Source organism: Triticum aestivum, unplaced genomic scaffold, assembly GCF_018294505.1.
Source record: "Triticum aestivum cultivar Chinese Spring unplaced genomic scaffold, IWGSC CS RefSeq v2.1 scaffold38226, whole genome shotgun sequence".
In the NCBI taxonomy this organism is placed as follows: Eukaryota; Viridiplantae; Streptophyta; class Magnoliopsida; order Poales; family Poaceae; genus Triticum; species Triticum aestivum.
The window spans coordinates 11964-22896 of record NW_025227904.1 but is presented as its reverse complement, the minus strand read 5'-3'; the positions used below and the strand labels follow the sequence as shown (position 1 = coordinate 22896).

The 10933-nt window shown below is 42.0% G+C and overlaps 1 long non-coding RNA gene across 1 annotated transcript; it reads left to right on the top strand.

Moving 5' to 3' along the window:
• Positions 1-529: 529 nt before the first annotated feature.
• On the top strand, positions 530-3137 carry LOC123172890 (uncharacterized). The gene is made up of 3 exons (XR_006485770.1): positions 530-997; positions 1389-1733; positions 1947-3137. It is a non-coding gene; the product is annotated as an uncharacterized lncRNA (long non-coding RNA).
• Positions 3138-10933: the final 7796 nt, after the last annotated feature.

Sequence of the window (10933 nt, the reverse complement as noted above, 5' to 3'; positions counted from 1 at the left end):
TGCAATGGTGTCTTAAAAAGCTATGACGGGGGATTTCCCAAGGCCAGCGGCGGGCAAGACGAGCCGACTGCTGTGATGGGATATTGAAATGTGGTCAACGACGAGCTGGCTGAAGCAATGGGGGATGCAGCAGCGGTGACCGGCGGTGGTGGCTGACGGCGAGCCGGCTGCAGTGACAAGGCGCGTGGGGATAGATAAGGAACGACAGGTGCATGAGGTGGATAGCTATGTGAAGGGGAAAACTGCATTGACTCGATTAACAGCTACAGGAAGATAGATCAGACATTTGCAAACAAGCTTTTCTTTTTTCCCTCCCTATATCTAAATGGCGTCTAAGAGATATCATGGTGGTGTGAATCTATAATACCTAAATAGTTCACCCCCACTATGTGATTTCTCTACACATGCAAGCTATCCACGTCAGCAGGCTATCCACGTCAGCAATTCACTTTCGCACATCAATTCTGCTCCGTAAAGGAAGAAATCAACAAATTGTGTGATTTAATTTTTCTTTTGTGCTCCAAACGAACAGAGCGGCCGCAAAACAGAGCTATTCTCTTCCTCTTCCGTAACCGAGAGACGATCCAATCTAGCAGTTTCCCTCTTCCATGGCGAAACGCCTCCCTATCCATAAAAACGCCCCACCAGCCGCATCTGGTCACCGCATGCATCCTTATCCTCCATCCCTCCATCCCGATCTGTCCCGTCTTTCTCTGCTCAAGCCATCGATTGCCTCACGGTGCACCACGCCTCTGCCCTCATCTCCTTCTGTTGCGCCTTGCTGTTACGTTGGTTACCCACGACCAACCGACGCGCCGAGCCGTCGACTTGCCATTGCGGAGAAGCTGCGTCCTGGCCTTCTGCCCTGCGCGATTCAAATCCTGGGAGAGCGGCCCCGCCCTGCCTAGAGAGGTCGCCGGTGGTGCTATCTTCTCGCATTGCCGGCGTGGAAGGTGGGAGTGGTCAGATTTGGACTTCTCTTTTTGCGATTAAGCAGGTGAACATTCCATCCTGTTTCCGTGAGTGAGTTTAACAAATTGATGTCCTTGCTGATTGTTTGGTAGTAATAATCAACAAACAGCAGATTGGTACATGTTCCTTACATACTGGCAGGGGTATCATCTCGGCTGCGTAGGCATTTGTCTGATTTGAGTATTATGCATGAGCACATATTCATTGTTCAAGTATTACATTCATAATAAGTAATTTGTTCCTGTTGAATAGTTCTATGTGCCACCATCTGCAAGTAGGCTCTCTCAATCTATTTTTTTATTAAATATCTTCCTGGATGTATACAGAAGGCATAATAAGTTATCTTGCTGCTTTCTGAAAGCGTACTGAAGACCATCTTCTTTCCTGCTTGGTCACTGTCATCTTTCATTCTTCAGGTGGACTGATTATAAGCATTACGTCCTACGTGGTGGTGCAGTCCAACTCTGAACGTCTTTTTTTACTTTTTATTTTCTTACTGAAGGTTAATTCCCACACACGCTACAATCTGAAGGTATATGCAAATTTTATATTTCTGAGTTAATGTACATGTTTTACTACATATCATGTTGGCTCGCTTCCTTTTTAATTGAAATTCCACAATAGTTCCTCTATACTTCCATCTATGCAAGTGTTCCATAGGAGATCACACTAAAGAGTTTCTTTTGTTTGGTTGATGGCAGATCACCAAAACTGAATATTCTGGAGTTGATATATTTTCTTACTGAAGACATTCCACAAAGGTAAAGAGCATATACTATGGATGCATAAATAGAATATTCTGGAGTTTCTTTTGCTTGGTCGATGGCAGATGACCAAAACTGAATAGTGTTCTAGAAATTATGAACTTTTTTACAGGGATAAAAATTATGAACACTATAGTCTCTTAAGACAAGGATTTAGCTTTGTTGACTATTCACGTGCTAATTTTGCCCATTTTATTTGATTATCCACAGGTGTCACAAGCTTCTCAAATTATGACAAAGATGCGAGTTTGTAATGACTATCTCGCCATGTAGGTACACCCTAGATCCCAAAATAATCAATTAAGGTGTATATATTGTCCTAATATTTCATCGACCCTGTTACTGAACCATTAGGGAGGTAAATAGTATTATCCACCGGATGCAACTCATGTTCTTCCTTTTCTTTTTTAGGAACACATTTGGCAATATCTTACTATATATTGTGTATTGCTCGAGATTTCCAATGCAATTACTTTGTAAAAGTGCAGAAGTTTGCTTTGAGGGCATGCCATCCATAATCTTCTTTGTCGCTCACCATGTCTTCTTATATTACTTAATGCTAATGCGAAATAAATGTATCTCCTCTGAACAACATAAGTATCTTATTTACAGGTTGCCTTTGTCTTGATTTTCAGTTTCCTTTCAGCTATCTTTATGTATTAAATATTCAACGTTACTTCAACATGTATGTATATTTGGCGTTACTTCAACATGCACGCATACTGCTACGGACTCTCCTCAGTGTTACCTACTATGAGGAAAATGGATAAAGGTAAACCTATACCACACCTATATACTCCCTCCATTCCTAAATATTTGTCTTTCTAAAGATTTCAACAAGTGACTACATACGGAGCAAAATGAGTGAATCATACACTCTAAAATATGTCTATATACATCCGTATGTGATAGTCCATTTGAAATATCTAGAAAGACAAGTATTTAGGAACGGAGGGAGTACATGGTATCTAACTGATTTAGCTTGGCACCGCCATTCGATGCCATTTTTTGTAAAGGTAATGCACCGATCAGTGGGTTAGTTTCTTAATTTGTCTGCAGAATTATTTTATCCAATCCATAATTAGTCACAGGAGGGAGCTTTCAGATAAAACATGTAAGATACAACTAAACAGTATAGACATTTAAAAGGTGAAGCATTATGAGTCTATCAGACTAGTGACATTTGCTTACTTCATGTTGTAGGATGGATCAAAGTAAATGTACTTGGAAGTTCTGATGGAAATTACACATAGTCAAGACCTGGGTTATAGCTTTGTGGTGATGTTTTAGCTGTATCTTTGAAGTTTTTTCCCTTGTAGCCTATATATTGGAGCTGTAAATCAGTTGGTTCCACATGTAAATGACCATATAATCATTTGTTCTGATTAGATCTTACTTACCCGTGTACCATTATAGTCATGCATCGTTCTTAAGTATTGTTGCCAAATAACAATAATGTATTAATTATTTTCTCTTCTTCTTTTCAACAGATTCTCATCCTTTTAGGAGTCAATTTTAAGAGTAAATCACTAATTTTAGACAACATTTCCCGCAGCAACGCGCGGGGTATCATCTAGTTGTAATTAAAATGGGATTATAGGTTGTGCATAATCATATATTGGTAACGCACTTGGGATTAACACGCACTAGCATATTGAATTACTCCTAGCCTAATAATAAATAACGGACCTACGAAGTAATAACATTAAGTGATGACCTGTGCGGAACCTAGAACCAAAGTGTTGATCCACATACAACTCTCACTAAGTTCGAATGCACATTAACTTTTATTACCGTTTATCCGCAAAAAAACTTTTATCACCGTTGCAACTACGGGCCTATTTGGCACCATTGATTTTGATCAATACAATGGCACGGTGCAGCTTTTGACAGAATTTTTATCCCGTTGCAATGCACGGGCCATTTTCCTAGTCTTTATCTTTACCTACTAATAAATCACCTATTGCGAATCAACCTGTGGTTGAGTTGGTTAGGTGGACAGTGGTATCCCCAACCCACCAGGGTTCAAATCCTGGTGCTTGCATTATTCCTGGATTTATTCCTGGATTTATTTCAGGATTTCCGGTGATGCGCTTTCAGTGGGAGGAGACGTTCCCGTCGACGACGAGGCGCCTACGCTGACTTCATAAATCTCAAGATGATATGCCGGCTCAGTCTCTCGGAGGTGCTCATAGGGGTAGGGTGTGCGTGTATGCGTTTATAGGGATGAGTGTATGCGCGTGTATATGAGCGCTTGTGTCTGTACTGATGCTCAAGAAAAATCACCTATTGCTTCTGGTGGTACGTCATTTAATTTACCCCATAAGTTGACAAAATTTGCCCACGAATGCCACCCGTAAGCTAAAAAACGATTCTCCAAATTCGCCGCCGCGCTCAGTTATTTAAAACAATGATGCTGGACATATCTCTTATGCATGGGACAGCGCAGTGGCTAAAGCCTCTCTATTCTACCTTGGACAGCAGAGTTCGATCCCTAGGTGCCGCATATTTCCCCAATCTTTTTTGTCAGGCACCTCCCCTACCCACCCAGTGCGCGTTAATTGGGCCGGCCCGCAGGGCCTGACGCGTCCATTTTTTTTTTGCATTTCGTCTTCTGCTTTTTTTTCCTCATTTTTTTGTTTTTTCCTTCTTTAGATTAATTTGAGATTTCCAAAATTCAAAAGATTGCGAATTTTTAAAAACATGTTCGAGAAATCATAAAATGTTTGTGATTTCAAAAATGTGTGGGAAATCATAAAATTGTTGCAGTTTCAAAAATATAATAGATTTTTCAAAAGTGTTCGCAAATTATTAAAAAAAGCACAATTTGGAAAACAAATGTCGGGAAATAAAACCATGTATATGATTTTTGAAAAAATAATCATGTATTCAAAACAAATTCGTGAATCTGACAAAAATGTCCATGAGATTTTAGAAAATATTAAAAAAACTAAAAAAAATGCAAGTTTGTGGTCGATGAGATTTGTTTTTAAAGTGTGTCGTGCAGTGGCAAGCTCATTGCCAACATGGCGAGTCACTGTGTCAAAATAGAGGACGCAAAAAAAGCGGACGCTCATATGTCAAGGTATTTTTTTTAAACACTGATATGTCAAGGTATTGAGTCATACTTATTTGGCTAGAGTGTAACTTTTTATCCCCAGGTTCTGCCGATTTTCCCCCTCTTTTTGTGATGCACCTCTCCTCCCCCAGTGCGCGTTCATGGGCCGGCCCGCAGGGCGTGACTCCCCTATTTTTTTCATTTCATCTTTTGTCTTTTCTTTTCTTTTCTCATTTCTTTTTTTCTTCTTTAAATTAATTTGAGATTTTCAAATTTCAAAACATTGCGAGTTTTGAAAATCATGTTTGAGAAATCATAAAATGTTTGTGAATTCAAAAAAATGTGTGGGAAATCATAATTTTTTTTGCAGTTTTAAAAAATATTAGTGATTTTAATGTCAAGAGAGATCGGGATAGACCGAATTTAACATGGGAGGAATCCGGTAAGAGAGACCTGAAGGATTGGAGTATCACCAAAGAACTAGCTATGGACAGAGGTGTGTGAAAGCTTGCTATCCATGTGCCAGAGCCATGAGTTGGTCGCGAGATTTTATGGGTTTCACCTCTAGCCTATTGTTGTTATTGTCTAAAAAATATTAGTAATTTTATAATTGTTCGCAAACTATAAAACATGTTCGCAACATGGCGAGTCACTGTGTTAAAATAGATGATGCTCGTATGTCAGGGTATTGATTCAAACTTATTTGATAGCGTGTAAATTTTTTCTCTCCCATTGCAACGCACGGGCATGTTTGCTAGTATATATATATATATATATATATATATATATATATATATATATATATATATATATATATATATATAATAACAAAAGGACGGAGTGTTTCTGGTCGTCCGTCATGTCTTTTTGCAGAAAAGCCCCTATGTTTCTTTAGTATTCAACCCGCAATCCTACTTAAGCAGATTATAAAAACGTTTCGTTTTTGCAGGAAACACCCTGTAGTTTGGTACATTCACCGTGCAGTGGAATTGAGGAGACGTGCTCCCCTCGATCTGAACAGTATGGCGCTGCCACCGGCCGCCGGTCTTCTTCTCCGGCCATCGATCACCCTGTTTTCCTTCCCCCCTTTCCACATCTGCTACTAATCTTCTCCGACGCCACCCGCAACCTTCTCAATCTCCACCCTCTTGCTCCAGTGCCATGCTTCTCTGATATAGATGGCATCGATTCCGTCAATCCAAAATCCGTCGTCGTCGTGCCGAGGCATGGTCGGGCGTCGACGCAGAGGAAGAGAAGAACCCAGCCGGGATATGGGTGGAGGACGCGTCGACGCTCTCCCGCAAACAACGACCACACGAGCCTGCCCCTGGATCTCTCCGCGTCTCTTAGACCATGAGCCCGAGCCAGAGCCCCCAGAGCCAACCTCATCTTCTTTAGACAATAGGGGATGTCTTCCCTCCCGGTGCCTGTAGGAAACCCCGGCTCGGCACCGTCAGGATCTGGCCGACATGGGCTCGCAGCGTCGGATCCATCGATCCCGAATCTCGCCACTGCAGGACACAAGGAAGAGATAATCAGTTTTGTGTGTGCTATTGCTGCTTATGGAGAACATAGAACAGAGATTTTTGGCCCAGCCCCCGCTGCCTCGCTGATTCCACCTTGCCTCGGGTCACCTAACATTTGGCGTCCTTCGCCCAATCGACGATTTCTGTGGCTAAAACACCCAGCGCGGCGTCTCCTGGTGTGGACCGGGTGGAGATGTGAGGTCGCCAAGGAAAGATCAGGGGAGGGAGGAGCTACCCGTGCATCCACACCAGATCAGGCAGTCGACGCGCGCATCTATGCCCGATCCGGGCGCCACGGTCAAGGCTGGATGGGGGAGAATGCAGCGGTTGCTTGGCTGTGGCGGAGGGGAAGGGAGTACGGGCTGGTGTGGTTGTGGAGTAATAGGAGGTCGAATCACGAGCAGACGAGGTATACGGAGCACGGGGCGACAACTTCGTCGTCTCGTGTTGGTGCAGCTAGAGCTCGGGTGGCCATCATGGCTGGGAGTGGAGCACGACCGGGTGTTGGTAGGAGGGAGCTGAGGAAGAGTAGGAGCAGAGCTGGGTGTTGAGGTAGCAGAAGGGGGAAGATGGAGGCGGACTGAGTGATGTGGAGGAATAGCGATGTGTCGACAAGAGAAGGGGCATCTTCTGGGCGGTGAGATGAGGAATTTCTGGGAATCAGTGCTGTTGCTACTGCTTGTTTTATGAACTGTACTAGATGTTGTGCTGCTGAAGGGCACCTCCCTAGTCATCCAGTCTGCCTCCTCATCCTCGCCGCTGCCGGCGGCGGCCTCCAGCCAGCCAGCCGGTGGCGGCGGGACCTACACAAAGTTTTAAATAGCGCGCTAAGCATCTTAGCGGCGGACCTCTTCCAAATGCTATAGCATGCTATAGCGGAGCTATAGCACGCTATTTAAAATGTTTGTTTATTTGTTTGGATCAAAGTCTTTTAGCGCAAGACTTTTTGTAAACGCTATAGCGTGCTATAGCGGAGCTATAGCGGGCTATTTAAAATAGTGGACCTACAGGCCATCTCCTCCTCTACTCTTTCTCTGCTCCCTTGTGATCGATCTCAGCGATGAGCACTACTGCAGTCTTCCGTAACAAGGTTCTGATGGATCTTGGGGTGGCTTTGACGAGATGCGTTCACTGCCTTGGCTCCCAGCAATAAGGTCTACACTCATGGTCACTGCCCACGCAATTATGCCCGGATGCCACGCCATGAGGTCCGTGCTAATGGTGGTTGATCTCGTGGCGGCGGCCGACTCTTGCGCGGCAGCTAGGCACGTGTATGCACATTGCGCCGCTGGCATGTTCTGCTCCTCGCGCCGAAGTGGCCTTGGCCAATTATGCACGGTCTGGATCTTCGGCCTACAACGTCGGCCTCGGCCTCGCTGGGGTTGAGATGCTACCGGAAGGTCTTCACGAGGGTTCCTTCCTTCAGATCTGGTGGTTGAGTTTGGTGGTGAGATGCAAACTAAGGACATCAGCTTGACGCAGAGGGATGGTTGTGCAGCGGCGGCGGTCCACATCGCATGTAGCTGCTTGGATTGCGGAAAAGTGGTGGCGACAACACATGTGTGGCATTCATGGTGGTGCTATTTGAGCATCCGGTCTCGAGCTCCGAGGTGAAAACCTAGGTCCAACCTGAGTTGGTTATACCGGGCAATGGTGATGTTTTTACGTCGTTACCTTGTTGAAGGCATTGCTCAGATATGCTTGGACTGGTTCTTCAGGATGAAAATCTAGATTCTGGCCTTGAATGGTTGGATCCAGCGACGGTGGCGCTTAAGCGTCACTCCCTTCCTGAAGGCGTTGTTGTTGAAGAACCTCATCGTCCGTGTGGTATCATGAGGTAGTTGGTGCGAATATGATCATTTGTTGTAGTTTGCTGATTCACGGATCCGATCACTTTCTCTTTTCCTTTTCTTTGCCTATGCATAGCTTTGGTCTTGTATGACTTTGCTATTTGCTGGCATGTTTTTGGTGTGTGTGTAGTGTTGGCTGTGTGCATCCTAGCTATGCAGAGGTCGGATGTGTACTCATTGTGTTTGTATCCTCTTAATGTTTCATTTTGAGTCAATAAAATCCATCCTTTATCGAAAAGATGTTGTGCTGCATTGACTAGAAGCAGCTAGATGTTGCTCTGTGTGCTACCATTATTATAAAGAAATTATTCGGGTGAGCTCGGATAATGATTCCTTAGCTGTTGTTTGTCTTACTGACATAGTTTAATACTAGAGGCTAACGCGTGCTTCGTCGCGCCATTCTTCACTTGTGGGATTAATTCTTTTATATCTAGTAGAGTGTCATGGTCGGCTGTTTTGTTTGGATTTTATCAATGTTGTCTTGTGTTTTAATTACATTATGAAGGTGTTTTTTCATTTGTATGTCGTGTCGGGTTTTTGTTGAAGACAATATTTCCTAGAGGAGAATGAAGTTTTTTGGTGTGTCGTTGTGGTGTCTTTACACGTGTCGGTCTCGGTGCCAGTTGGCGGTGGTCGTTTGAGCCTCTCGAGAGGTCCTATCCACGTTAAAATCATGGAATTGTTGCTATAATACTCACATGGATCGGCTCACAAGCTCTCGCTCGCTTGTTTGACTCCCTATTCCTCTTAGTCGGTTAGCTTTTTTCTGCTCGCCCCACTGCTCGCTCAGAAAAATGGACTATTTTTTAAATATAAATATGTTAGCTTAATTAAAATATGTTCAAGGATTTTTCAAAATATATGTGAATTTTACAAAACCATGAATTGTAGAAAATATTTATGAGTTTAAAATATATTCATGGATTAAAAAACATTTGCAAATTAAACAAGTTTCAAATTTAAAAAATGTTCGCAAACTTTAAAAATATCCGTGAACTTCAAAATACTCATGAATGTAATAAATACTAATGAAGCTAAAGATATAAATTATTATTATTATTATTTCTTTTTAATGTTCGTAAAATTTAATAAGCGCTCATAATTAAAACATGTAAGAAAATAAAGTGAGAAGGGGAAATAAAACTAAGCAAAAGACAACCTTACATGCAGATCCCACAACGACCCCACAAACCCCAAAGCACCAGAGCGCTTCAAATCGTGGGAGCTTAGTATCTTTATAGATGCATGCTGAATGTTATCACAAATAAATTATTATTATATATAGTAATTAAAATATATGTGAGTGAAATATTGAAAAAATATTTATTACTTAAAGGAGAAGATATTTCGCTCTCACCGGGATAAAATGAAAGTGCGGAGTTGAAATAGGTCATGACAAACGTTACTAGGGCACGTCCAAATTTCATGGTCCAAAAAGAAATACTCACTGTAACCTTATTTCTGGGATTGCAAAAATTAGAAAAAAGTGTTGCATAATGACACATGGTGCAGGTTGTATTTAATTTTTCATCCGGTGCAACGCATGGGCATTTGTGCTAGTAGTGGATAAAACAAATAGACGCTGACTTGCAATGGCATGGTTTAATGGCAGTTGTGTGTGCTTTGGCTGAGAGCATCATTTTGGGATTGAACATGTTCGGAGGCATGCAGTCAGGTGGACACATCGACCATGGTGATGAAGGCAATAAGGACGATTAGCAACAACACGGATGAGGCGCTATGTTCAAATAGATAACATGGACATGTGGAAGGGTTTTGAAACGTGTTTATTGTATTAGGAGCATGCAAGCTTTTTCTTCCGTTGCAATGCACATACATGTTTATTATAGCTAAAAATGTGTCCTCATAAGGTTTCTCTCCTATGTATATAGATTCCACTAAAGGCTATCTTAGCACAGGTCACACACTGGCTATGATATAGACTGCATACATGGATAGATTACACAAGGCACGAGTGATTCTATTTCAGGGCCAAATATAGATTGCATACATGTATAAATGAATTATGAAACCGATATAACATGTGAAACACGTGACCTAGAAAACAAGATAAAGCAGCACATGTAGGAACCGGTGACAAGCTCCTCATAAATATTCTAAATCTTTTATTATGAATAACTAATTATAAACTAGAAAGTTTTACCAAGATATTTATAAGACCATATTCTTTAAAGATTCTGACCGAGATATATCTAAGGATAAACACAGAGACATATAAACTATGTTCCCAAAAAATTCAAAATATATGCAGTTTTGTGCTTCTTATTTTCTTACAATTTAAGACGCAATGTACTGAAATAAAAAGTATATAAATGTAAATTTCATTACAAATATAGTTCACATGCAAAAAATACAAAAATAGACATTCCAGCTCGAACATAAAAACACTCTTAATGATCTAATTACTTATTATAACACAACCTCATGACTAAAAATAAGTAAGAAAAATTGGTATAAATATCTAATTCACTTCGATGGGGGAGAGGGGCATACACGAAAATTAACATAGCAGAGGAGAAGTGACGAGGGAGACTCCTGGATGAATCATGTATGACGACTACCCCAACATCCTCACTGCCCAGAGCGAAAGGGCCACCGCTAGCGATGACACTGTCATCTGGTACTATCTGCATACCCTACAGTGTAGTCGGATAGGAATTGCCAATATCTCTTTCAAATACCCACCTCCACCGCCCAAAGCCACAACAACCAATTCCCAAACCAACCCGAGCCGATCAAGGC